Source organism: Ixodes scapularis, unplaced genomic scaffold (genome assembly GCF_016920785.2).
Source record: "Ixodes scapularis isolate PalLabHiFi unplaced genomic scaffold, ASM1692078v2 PGA_scaffold2__306_contigs__length_199485367, whole genome shotgun sequence".
Lineage (NCBI taxonomy): Eukaryota > Metazoa > Arthropoda > Arachnida > Ixodida > Ixodidae > Ixodes > Ixodes scapularis.
Genome location: NW_024609857.1, coordinates 145738303 through 145750992, shown reverse-complemented (window position 1 = coordinate 145750992; position 12690 = coordinate 145738303).

The following is a 12690-nucleotide window of genomic DNA, read 5'->3' as shown; positions in this document are numbered from 1 at the left end:
GACCACCACAAAAGGTTTCCGTGCATGTTTCTTTTTTGCTGTGGGGTCGTCTTTCTTCTTGATGGTGCGAATGATTTTTTCGCAAATGGAGGCCAATAAAGACTCTGGGTAACCGGCGTCCTGAAGTCTTGAAACTTGTGTATTGAAGCTTTGTTGTATTTGGTGGGGGCAAGTCTTTTTGAGGCTGGCCAGAAGGGCCGTGGCGACTATTCCTTGTTTGACGGATTTTGGAATGCTGGGACTCGAAGGGAAGGAACCCTTTATTTGAGCGCGCCTGGTACCCTCCAACAAACATGATCTTTTTGAAACTCCAGCACCAGGTCAAGGAACCTAATAGTTTTTTTGATGGAAGCTCATGGGTGAAAGTGAGGCCCATGCAGCTGTTTTGGAAGTATGTCATTATGGAGTCGAGGCATCCATTTTCTTCTTCAATTGCAGTGGAGCATAAAATAAGAAAGTCATCCACATAGCGAAAAATGACTGATATTCGTGGATCTTTTATGACTTTTTGGATAGTTGTTCCACAGGCAGCGAGAAAAATTTCGCATAAAAACGGAGCCACTTGGGATCCGATGCATACCCCACTCTTCTGCACATAGTGATGTTCTTGGTGGGCCACCACCGTTGCGGACAAGTAGAAGCCTAAAAGTTCCAAGAAGGTGCCCAGGCTCATCCCTGCTGCATTTTGAAACGTGGTAAGCCCTTGTTCCTCAATGGTGGTTTGAAGAACACGTAAAAGGTTATCGTGCGGAATTGAGTAGTACATATCCTGTACGTCAATCGAGAACCCAGAAACAATTAGGTTTCCTTGTTCATGAAGAAATGCGATCACGTGCTCTGAGTTAGGTATCCTGAAGGGGTCTTCTACTGGTATTTTGGAGAGTTGCTGGGCAAGAAACCTCGATACGCATGCTTGCCAAGTGTTTCTTTCGGATACAATAGCCCGAAATGGAACACCTTCTTTGTGAGTCTTGGCTGAGAAGAAGACAGATAGTTGGTCATTTTTAGCCCCTTTGATCCTGTTGCTGAGACTAGCTTGTTGGTGTTCGTCTAGCAACTTGAGAATGGCCTTCTTTGCTACTTTTGTTCTTTTCTCTGCTACTGGCATAAAATTCTTGATCATGGTCTGTTGGGCTTTTTCTCCATATCTGTCGGACTCAAGAACGACAAATCCTCCCTCCTTATCGGAAATGCATAGCTTTAAATCCCGGCTTCTTAATTCTTGAATTGTAGACCCAAAGCTCACCTTTGGCTTAGCTTGGTGCTGAAGGCTGGAAAATACTTTGATTCCTTCATCAATAATTTGAGAGCTTCTCTCAGATATGGAGAAAAAGCCCAACAGACCATGATCAAGAATTTTATGCCAGTAGCAGAGAAAAGAACAAAAGTAGCAAAGAAGGCCATTCTCAAGTTGCTAGACGAACACCAACAAGCTAGTCTCAGCAACAGGATCAAAGGGGCTAAAAATGACCAACTATCTGTCTTCTTCTCAGCCAAGACTCACAAAGAAGGTGTTCCATTTCGGGCTATTGTATCCGAAAGAAACACTTGGCAAGCATGCGTATCGAGGTTTCTTGCCCAGCAACTCTCCAAAATACCAGTAGAAGACCCCTTCAGGATACCTAACTCAGAGCACGTGATCGCATTTCTTCATGAACAAGGAAACCTAATTGTTTCTGGGTTCTCGATTGACGTACAGGATATGTACTACTCAATTCCGCACGATAACCTTTTACGTGTTCTTCAAACCACCATTGAGGAACAAGGGCTTACCACGTTTCAAAATGCAGCAGGGATGAGCCTGGGCACCTTCTTGGAACTTTTAGGCTTCTACTTGTCCGCAACGGTGGTGGCCCACCAAGAACATCACTATGTGCAGAAGAGTGGGGTATGCATCGGATCCCAAGTGGCTCCGTTTTTATGCGAAATTTTTCTCGCTGCCTGTGGAACAACTATCCAAAAAGTCATAAAAGATCCACGAATATCAGTCATTTTTCGCTATGTGGATGACTTTCTTATTTTATGCTCCACTGCAATTGAAGAAGAAAATGGATGCCTCGACTCCATAATGACATACTTCCAAAACAGCTGCATGGGCCTCACTTTCACCCATGAGCTTCCCATCAAAAAAACTATTAGGTTCCTTGACCTGGTGCTGGAGTTTCAAAAAGATCATGTTTGTTGGAGGTACCAGGCGCGCTCAAATAAAGGGTTCCTTCCCTTCGAGTCCCAGCATTCCAAAATCGTCAAACAAGGAATAGTCGCCACGGCCCTTCTGGCCAGCCTCAAAAAGACTTGCCCCCACCAAATACAACAAAGCTTCAATACACAAGTTTCAAGACTTCAGGACGCCGGTTACCCAGAGTCTTTATTGGCCTCCATTTGCGAAAAAATCATTCGCACCATCAAGAAGAAAGACGACCCCACAGCAAAAAAGAAACATGCACGGAAACCTTTTGTGGTGGTCCCATATATACATGGGGTTACCCACAAGTTAAAAAAGATCGCCAGGCGACAAGACGTGCAAGTTGTGTGCTCGGCACCCAACAAAGCGTATTCAATGTGCCGGAAGATCAACCAGTCATCGACCAACCAGATCAGTCAATGTAACACCAGGCACAAGACACAATTCGCCTCGTGCGAAAAAGAGGTTGTTTACAGCATACCACTGACATGTGGGCGCTGCTACATTGGGCAAACGGGACGCTGCATCAACGAGCGTACACGTGAGCACGCAGCCAACCTAAAGAACCTGACAGCGGCGGGGCACCTATCTGCGCATTGCCGAGCATGCAAATGCACGGCGAAGCTCGCGCAAGTTAACATCGTAGCACGCCACAAAAGCCAGCTCGCGCGGGAGATGTTAGAAGCTGCTGCCATAGAAGAAAAAGGAGATGGGTGTGTTAGTGCACCTTCAATCACCTTGTTGCGCACCGAAAAACTATTTCTCCGAGGGGGTCAACATCTTGTAAAATAAAACGTAAAACAAAGGGGAAAAGGGGGGAACGAAGTGAATTATGCAGAAGGAGAGGAAGAGGATGAAGAGGAGGTTTATATATAAAAACAGTTGGTAGTCCAGCGATCGGGTGTCTTTCTTTCTATCTCTACCTTTTCCTTAGTTCAGCTGGTTTTTTTCATAATGAGTAACCAACTAGCTCAGATTACACCAATCGTTACTTATCTTTCTAGTTACCTGAGCACGTCTTTTATCAATTTCAACCTCCTTGGCCCACCAGGCTTGAGGCTCATGATTGCAACGTCCATCTGCCAAGCAAGGCTGCTCACTCGCAGCATCCAAAAGAAGATCATCCTGGAAGAGGTAAAGTGTTTTTTCGGGGCTCTACAACCATCACACGCGCACGCACAACGGGTGTCCAAGATTCTAAAATCTGAAAAATGGCGCCAAGTGCGACTACTCACCGACTTTCTGCGAGTCAAGTCTCCGACCCGCAACGAATTTTCCAATCATCTCATCATGACGCAAAACACAACGGAGATCCTCTGGAAGAAGAACTTTCTCCCCATTTGGCGTCATCATCTGGAACTACACCGGCAACGCAAGACGGTTCTGCAAAAGACACCGCTCCAGCTTATAGGGAATGTGCACATTTCAGAACAAGCTCGGAAGGTGCTGGAACAAGGACCAAAGTTTGCCATAGCTCCCAAGCTTGAAGCTGTAGACAAGGTAGCCATAATACGGCAAATTGCCGCCAAAGCTCCACAGGAAAGAAGCTCTCAAATTATTGATGAAGGAATCAAAGTATTTTCCAGCCTTCAGCACCAAGCTAAGCCAAAGGTGAGCTTTGGGTCTACAATTCAAGAATTAAGAAGCCGGGATTTAAAGCTATGCATTTCCGATAAGGAGGGAGGATTTGTCGTTCTTGAGTCCGACAGATATGGAGAAAAAGCCCAACAGACCATGATCAAGAATTTTATGCCAGTAGCAGAGAAAAGAACAAAAGTAGCAAAGAAGGCCATTCTCAAGTTGCTAGACGAACACCAACAAGCTAGTCTCAGCAACAGGATCAAAGGGGCTAAAAATGACCAACTATCTGTCTTCTTCTCAGCCAAGACTCACAAAGAAGGTGTTCCATTTCGGGCTATTGTATCCGAAAGAAACACTTGGCAAGCATGCGTATCGAGGTTTCTTGCCCAGCAACTCTCCAAAATACCAGTAGAAGACCCCTTCAGGATACCTAACTCAGAGCACGTGATCGCATTTCTTCATGAACAAGGAAACCTAATTGTTTCTGGGTTCTCGATTGACGTACAGGATATGTACTACTCAATTCCGCACGATAACCTTTTACGTGTTCTTCAAACCACCATTGAGGAACAAGGGCTTACCACGTTTCAAAATGCAGCAGGGATGAGCCTGGGCACCTTCTTGGAACTTTTAGGCTTCTACTTGTCCGCAACGGTGGTGGCCCACCAAGAACATCACTATGTGCAGAAGAGTGGGGTATGCATCGGATCCCAAGTGGCTCCGTTTTTATGCGAAATTTTTCTCGCTGCCTGTGGAACAACTATCCAAAAAGTCATAAAAGATCCACGAATATCAGTCATTTTTCGCTATGTGGATGACTTTCTTATTTTATGCTCCACTGCAATTGAAGAAGAAAATGGATGCCTCGACTCCATAATGACATACTTCCAAAACAGCTGCATGGGCCTCACTTTCACCCATGAGCTTCCCATCAAAAAAACTATTAGGTTCCTTGACCTGGTGCTGGAGTTTCAAAAAGATCATGTTTGTTGGAGGTACCAGGCGCGCTCAAATAAAGGGTTCCTTCCCTTCGAGTCCCAGCATTCCAAAATCGTCAAACAAGGAATAGTCGCCACGGCCCTTCTGGCCAGCCTCAAAAAGACTTGCCCCCACCAAATACAACAAAGCTTCAATACACAAGTTTCAAGACTTCAGGACGCCGGTTACCCAGAGTCTTTATTGGCCTCCATTTGCGAAAAAATCATTCGCACCATCAAGAAGAAAGACGACCCCACAGCAAAAAAGAAACATGCACGGAAACCTTTTGTGGTGGTCCCATATATACATGGGGTTACCCACAAGTTAAAAAAGATCGCCAGGCGACAAGACGTGCAAGTTGTGTGCTCGGCACCCAACAAAGCGTATTCAATGTGCCGGAAGATCAACCAGTCATCGACCAACCAGATCAGTCAATGTAACACCAGGCACAAGACACAATTCGCCTCGTGCGAAAAAGAGGTTGTTTACAGCATACCACTGACATGTGGGCGCTGCTACATTGGGCAAACGGGACGCTGCATCAACGAGCGTACACGTGAGCACGCAGCCAACCTAAAGAACCTGACAGCGGCGGGGCACCTATCTGCGCATTGCCGAGCATGCAAATGCACGGCGAAGCTCGCGCAAGTTAACATCGTAGCACGCCACAAAAGCCAGCTCGCGCGGGAGATGTTAGAAGCTGCTGCCATAGAAGAAAAAGGAGATGGGTGTGTTAGTGCACCTTCAATCACCTTGTTGCGCACCGAAAAACTATTTCTCCGAGGGGGTCAACATCTTGTAAAATAAAACGTAAAACAAAGGGGAAAAGGGGGGAACGAAGTGAATTATGCAGAAGGAGAGGAAGAGGATGAAGAGGAGGTTTATATATAAAAACAGTTGGTAGTCCAGCGATCGGGTGTCTTTCTTTCTATCTCTACCTTTTCCTTAGTTCAGCTGGTTTTTTTCATAATGAGTAACCAACTAGCTCAGATTACACCAATCGTTACTGTTTCATGAGTCCGTTTAGAGAGCGGCTCTTAGGCGCCCGTTTACGGCTTAAATCATATTTAAGCGTCTACATTTTTTTGCCGTTTCCACATGTCTTGGAGTTCGGGCAAGCCAGCGGGCACGGAGAGAGTAACTAAATATCAGTGCGTCATATTTTAACCGGACGACGCGGAAACCTCCTAACCTACGGGGGCGACCCACGTTGCCGGAAGCACGCGATATGTAACGTTTTTGGTCCTGGCAGTTACTGGTCAGAGCCGCGAAAAGCTTTCTTTTTTGTCGAAATGCAAAATATAAGTGGCGCGAACCGCTTCAGTTATTTATGAAAGCAGTTTTTCATCAGTATTTTAGATCAGAAAAGAGACAAATGCAGTTTATAAAGTACGGAAACAAGAAATGACGCGTTGACATAACCGCCACCAAGCGGTGGAAAAAGCGGTGGATGCTACAAAGGGGTAGTGGGATCAGGCACCAAAAGCAGCAAGTGTAAAAAGGTACCGGATGTACACGGCGGCGCTTTGGTCGAGGATCCAACCGGTTCCGAGCGTTCCGAAAGCCTTCGGCTTCTTCGACGAGCAGGTTTGCGGCACGGCAGCGCGAAGTGGCTCCCGTTCAAAACTGACCTTAGCCACGTATTTGCTGTCGGTTGTGGCCAATGAAGCATCGCGCCGAATTAGTGTTTAATTGCGCAGCAAATGCAATGCGAGCCGCCCTGGCTGCCCTCTTCATACAGCCTATCCAGACATGCTTTAGGGGCGCCCTCTCGAGCCATCGACACGGAGTGCGGCAGCCGTGAGCGCTCGCTGAGCTCAGTGCCCCTCCTCTAGCTCACGGTGAGTCAAGCAACCAAGGCCTTCATGAAGGAGGTTATTTCTTGCTTGTCTTTGTAACTTTAATTTACCTATAACATCTAAAAGAAAGTGAAATTTGAAAAACGAGAAGTTTCATAAAGTTACTACGTTCAGTGCGCTCAGGATCGGTGCAAATTAAAAACCAGTCAAAAGGTCCTTGCAGGGCCCCTTTAAGCGGCGTCGCCTTTGGCGTCGCCGTAATCGCGCGCTGCATTATAGGGCGTTTCCCATAACGACGTCACGTGTGACGTCACGAGTGTCACGAATGACGTTACGAGACGAGAAGGAGGGAGGAGAGAGCAGGATAAGGAGGGAGGTGGAGCGAGGAGGAGGATAAGAGGAGGAGAGGAGAACCAGCTATCCGTGTTGCAAGCAAGTGATACCACCATTCATAAATCACAGGGAGGCACGTATGAAAACGTGGTGTACTTGTTATCGAATTGGTCGTCTGCATGGGTACGGGCTGTGCTGTACCCATCGATCTCTGTGGCCCGTCAAACGAAGTTTGTTAAATTGTGTGCCGCCAGGGTCGACAACGGCTTGCTCGTGGTAGCTCTGTATCTCACGCCTACAGCGCTCACCAATTACTTCGTGCAAGACAAAGAATAACGGTATACCAGTCATGCAGGAAAACATCTCATTGGCCCCGAGGGACGTGCACTCGCTGTTCTGCTGTGCCATCTTGGGGGAGCACGGTCAAGACTAATGCTGAGGAAATCAAAAACGCCGAGCAGTCTTCGACAGGGCCGAGAGCAAGTAGGATGTCATGGAGAGGAGAGCACTGCACGGGTCTACTTTTTGATGCCCGGCCCGGTCCGACAAAATGGCTACCCAATCAGGCCCGGCCCGTACACGGCCCGATGAGGTGCCTACCTGATCAAGCCCGGCCCTGGCCCGGCCCGGTAAGAGGCCAAGGCGTGCCTCATTTCTTAAATTCAAAGCTGCCATTGGGAAGTGTTGCTGCATTTGATTCGTTTAGTCTAATTAGAATGAAAGACGCTGTCAAGACGTTATGTGTTGGCATAAAATGCGAAACTTGTTCAAAAGATGAAGAAAAGTTTCGGGGGAAAGCGGGGGGGATCGGTGGCCGAGTGGGCTAGCGCACACCAGCTCGGAGCACGCGGAGCGAAAGCTTGCGCTGCAGAAGAGAGAGCTCCTGGGCTCAATCCCCAGCCCTCCTCGTTTCGATCTGAATGAGCATCGTACCGGCGTGCGGTCGTGTATCACTACTGCGTCATGGAGGTTAAAGACCCCAGGCTAGCAGCTGTACTGCACTGGCTAAATTTCGCATCTGCAGCTGGGAAACTCGTCCCCGTTGAGGCAGACCAAGTTCTAGGCTGTATAAACATACATACACCACCATTTTTTAGAAATGTTTCGAGATATCTTAGAACATGTACAAAACCCATATTCTACGCTGCCCACTATAAACTGAAGTCACGATGGGTTAAATATTTTCAGTATTTGCGTGTTTCCCGGCCCGAGCCAGGCCCGGGCCCGAGAACAATCCGTACTACTTGGCCCGGGTCTGAAAACAACCTGTGCTACCCGGCCCGGGCCCGGGCATTCGGGTCGGCCCAGCCCCGTGTAGAACTCTAATCGAGAGTACCACTCGAACGCTGGCTCGTTCTCCCGCCTTGCTCCTGCTGTCCTGTTTCCTGGCACCGGTAAAAGTTAGACAGAGTGGAGCTTCCAGATGTGAGAACTATATTTCCTTTCTCCGGACAAGCCGTAAGCGAGAATACCACAATATATATATATATATATATATATATATATATATATATATATATATATATATATATACACATATCTTTCTCAAATTCTTCACCACGGTATATCGCAAAATCGAAGTACTTCAAGAAAGAAGAGGGAACGAGGAGAGGGTACGGAGAGGAGCAAGGGCGTACCCTTCCTCCTCCTCCTCAAGAGCTGCGCTCCGATTCGCCGTTACATGGAGTGGTAAACGACAATAATTTTCTTCACTTTTACGAGAAAATCGTCATGATCGAGCGTTTTGAACGACCGACATGAACAAGCGTCATGAACGGGCGCCACGCTGGGAGCGTTATAGAAAAGTTCGAGCCCCGGCGGGGGTGTCATACCACGTGACCACTCGCCTGATTGACGTCACGCATTGCGCAAGAGCCACATCAAATAGCGCCAATGAGGCGTGCTAGTTCACTTGGTCTTGCCCTAACTAACATCTGTGGTGCACATAAAAAGAAAACTAGCATAAAAGTTATTGTTCGCTTGATCATGCTGACAAAAACCATAAGCCTGAATGGGTCCTGCTGAAATCACACTCCGCGCGGGTTGTGCAGGACACTTTCTGGGTTTTGCGAGCATGATCAAGCGAACGAGAATTTTTATGATTGTGATGCTTCACTTCTAATGCAAGCCCTACAAAAGAAACACGAATACATTATTAAAAAAAACACGTTAGACCTAAATATAAATTATTATACAAAAAGCAAATGCATGTCCGTGTTCTCTAAATAAGGCTACCTAAAATAAGAGTAAGTGCACATGAAAAGTCTTGCAGTTTTACTTGAAGTCTCTCTGTTATCTGCCATTTTGTTTAGTTTTTCCCCGCCTCAGAAATGCCTGTATATTGAAAAAGATATATTTATGAAGTCAATTCAAATTCTTTAGTACACAGTACGTGAAGGAACTTCGAGGGCTGGTCTTACTTTGTTTCCATAGACTGGGTGATGGCGCTCAGGATTTCCCCGCAAACCCCACGGACGGGCACGTTCAAACCTTCTTCGGAGATTACGTGGTACGGTGCGTACTGTGCAGAGGGATGAGAGCCATCGTAAGTCAGCGGTCTTTCAATCTTGTTAGAAAAGCGGAAAAAATAATGTATGTTAATCTGCGGTTATAAAATGTATTTATTTATTTATTTTTATTTTGAGTGACCCATCAGCAGCTTAACGCCTCCTTAGAGAGGCGTTAAGCTGTTTGCTCAATTGTAACTAAACTGAGCGCATTGTGTCCGTTTCACATGGTATGCCATTTTGCGTAGTGCGCAGCGCTGTAGGTTTATAACGTGAATGTAATGAATAAAATGCTGAGAAATGTGAAATACGGTAGCAAGTTTTACCACTGTCCTTAGATAACCTGGCCTGGAATGTTTTCGTCCAGCTGTGGGAAAATTTTCCCTTGGTACAAACTGAAGCCCGAGAAGCGCGCTGTCCAGGTTAGGAGTCAACCAATCAGGTTGCTCAGATATCCTAACGGATGGACGTTGGCTCGAAGGAGCCACAGCGGAGAAAGTCGCTGTATGCGTCTATTCTTTCATTAATCTCAAAGCTCGGACCCGCCGAAAAGATGGACGATTGGAAAGGCGAATAATACTTGATACCTAGGGTTTTTTTTCGAAATCATTGGAACGCCACGTAAAGAGTGCAAAATGTAATTTAAGAAAAACAAAACTTATTTTTTTACTTAGTTTTTTTTTGTTTAGCACTATATTGGGGGGAAAAATTTATTTGGGTAGCAACTGCCGAAATTCCGGGACCATTAAATAATTTAAAGACTGTAAGATTAGTACTCTTTGAAGCTCCCGTACCAACAGCAACTATACAGAGTACACCCGACAAGGCAGCTTAGCAATAACCTTAGCTGCCCTTCAACGAAGTAGTGCGAGGCAGTTTTTGGCGGATTAGTTTAAAGTAGTTTCATATTCTCAGTCTCAGACTTTAAGTGTCAGCACTACAAAAGAAAGCACGGGCACCAGAGGACCTGAGCACATAACGCCGAGTGTTTCTACATCTCTGCAGGATATGTTTAACGTGAAGCTTGATTTGGCAATAGTTGCTTCGGATTTTCGGAAGCCGTGTTTTATGCACCCGCATTTCGTGAAGCCGTTGCCTGTGACGTCCCAAAATGGAACGCGCGCAGTGTTGCATTATCGGACGTCACAGACCTTCACGCAAATTCAGTTTCCCCGGTGTATTCAGCGGAACAATTGATGTCACGTGACCTGATGTCACGTGATGCAACAACGTTTCACGTATGCTACACTTTTGCCCCACAATTTTTTATGTTTTTTTTTGAGCCAACATTTGAATTGCGAATATCCTGAAATTGTTTATTTACATTTGTGAAAACTCCTCCGCCCTCCCCCCGCACTCATACACACATACGCACAACATACACTCTTTTCGGTTCTCGCTGATTCTTTCACACCTGCACCACACTGATAAAACCTGAGCAAGCAAAGTGACAAGAAACAAAAAAACTTTGAAGACTTTTGAAGAAGGAACAACTTGCGCGTAAAGGGACTACAGGTTTCAAATACTCACATTGAAGCTGCTCACACGCAAGATATGTTCCATTTTCTCACAAGCGAATAACCAGTTTGCTTTAGAAAATTCGAGTGGCAAATATTATCGCACTAAGTGCAGGCTGGCACAAAAAAAGGGCTCTCTTCTTTCGCGTCGTGCTGATCTTATCATCAAAACCGGGATAAAATAACCCCGGCCATTTAGGCCTGATTACTGGTTCCTTACTGAATCCCACTCACGTGAATCACAGCTCGCGTCCTGGCGCCATTCGAGGCCCATGGCCAAATGTGCTTAAAACGAAAGCACGTTCGAACGCTCCCATATCGGGCATAATCTCTGGCTGCGCCAATGGCCATTAGCCTTTCGCCAAAAGAAGTCGAAACGACTTTCTTTGCAGTGGTTATTGATACAGTTATAACCAACAGCAGGTCGTTAAGCTGTGCTAAACATTTGGAGGCGTTCAACGTGAGCGTTTGCTTGAGAGATCACGGGAAAATAAAACAGTCCAGCTATACGGTGAAATTGATTGCTATGCGCTTTCCCAGGAAGTCTAACGTTATCGCTTAAAGTATCATCGCGCCCTCTGGCAGCATGCCTTGCAAAATAATCGATGGACAGCGTCGTTGAAACGACACTACGTTTGAGAAAAAGTCTGCTACACTTATCCCCTCGATTGGAGATAAAAAAGGTAATAGGTGGACGATGCGTGTAAATGAGGGCATGTATAAGCAACTTAGCAAACAGAAACACAACAAAAAAAGAAAAGGCCAATATCATCTATGCTCTTTTTTTCGTCAGTTAATTTTTTTTTTAGAGACAAAATTTTCATTTTCTTTCTTTGTCGCTGATGTAACAACATTCAAACTGGATTGCTCGGGTCTGTGATTTCAGAATACGGTGGTCGGGAAATTCATATGTACTCGCTTTAGTGACATGACGCAAAACTTGCCGTATAAACTTTAACGCCTGAAGGCAGTTACAGGAATAAGTATAGTTGGAAATAAAAGGCTCATAGAATAACTCTCTGGCAGAAATACATTTGGAAACTTAATTACTCGAGTCGGCCAATTTGCTTTCAGAGTCGGGTTTATCGCATTATGTTACCCAGGACCGCAGCAGATCTGGGAAGCATCGCGTGGATCTGTACACGCCCCACAAAATAGGTTGCGTGACTGATTCCGAAACTCTGATTGGCTGAGACCTTTCACGTGGAGGATCGTATACCGGAGCGACTGCGCAGCGTATTCCCGTCGCCTTATTGGTGTACTCAGCCAGGCCGTCACGCCCCTTTTTAATGAAGGCACGCGACGCAGTCCTCTCGGAAGTTGTAATCTTTGCCTTGATCTTCGTTCAACTAAAAGACAAAAAGGTTATTGGGTAATCACCGGTATCTTGTGCGAGGCTTGTCATTAAGAATGATTCTCGTGGCGATACGTATATTATATTCCCCTAAATGATACATACACTATTCTCCGAATAAATATTGGGAACATCTGACGAGAACCCTCTGAATATCTAACGCATGACATTATCGTCAACCAAGAAATGGGATAAAAAGAAAAACGAAATCCTCCGTAAAGAGATAATGCTTGCCTTTGGCGGACCATAATAGACCGCTTTGTAAATTTGCATACAAAGCGCTAATTCCATTAGGAACGGTGACCATGATTTTCAGAATTTTTTCATTTTCTTTTATAGAAAGCGTGTTATGTTTATTGTGTTCCTTCAGTCTAAATTGAATATTAAAGTTTTCATTTTGACTCTTCCGCGTTTCAAAATATCAAAATCTGTGAAA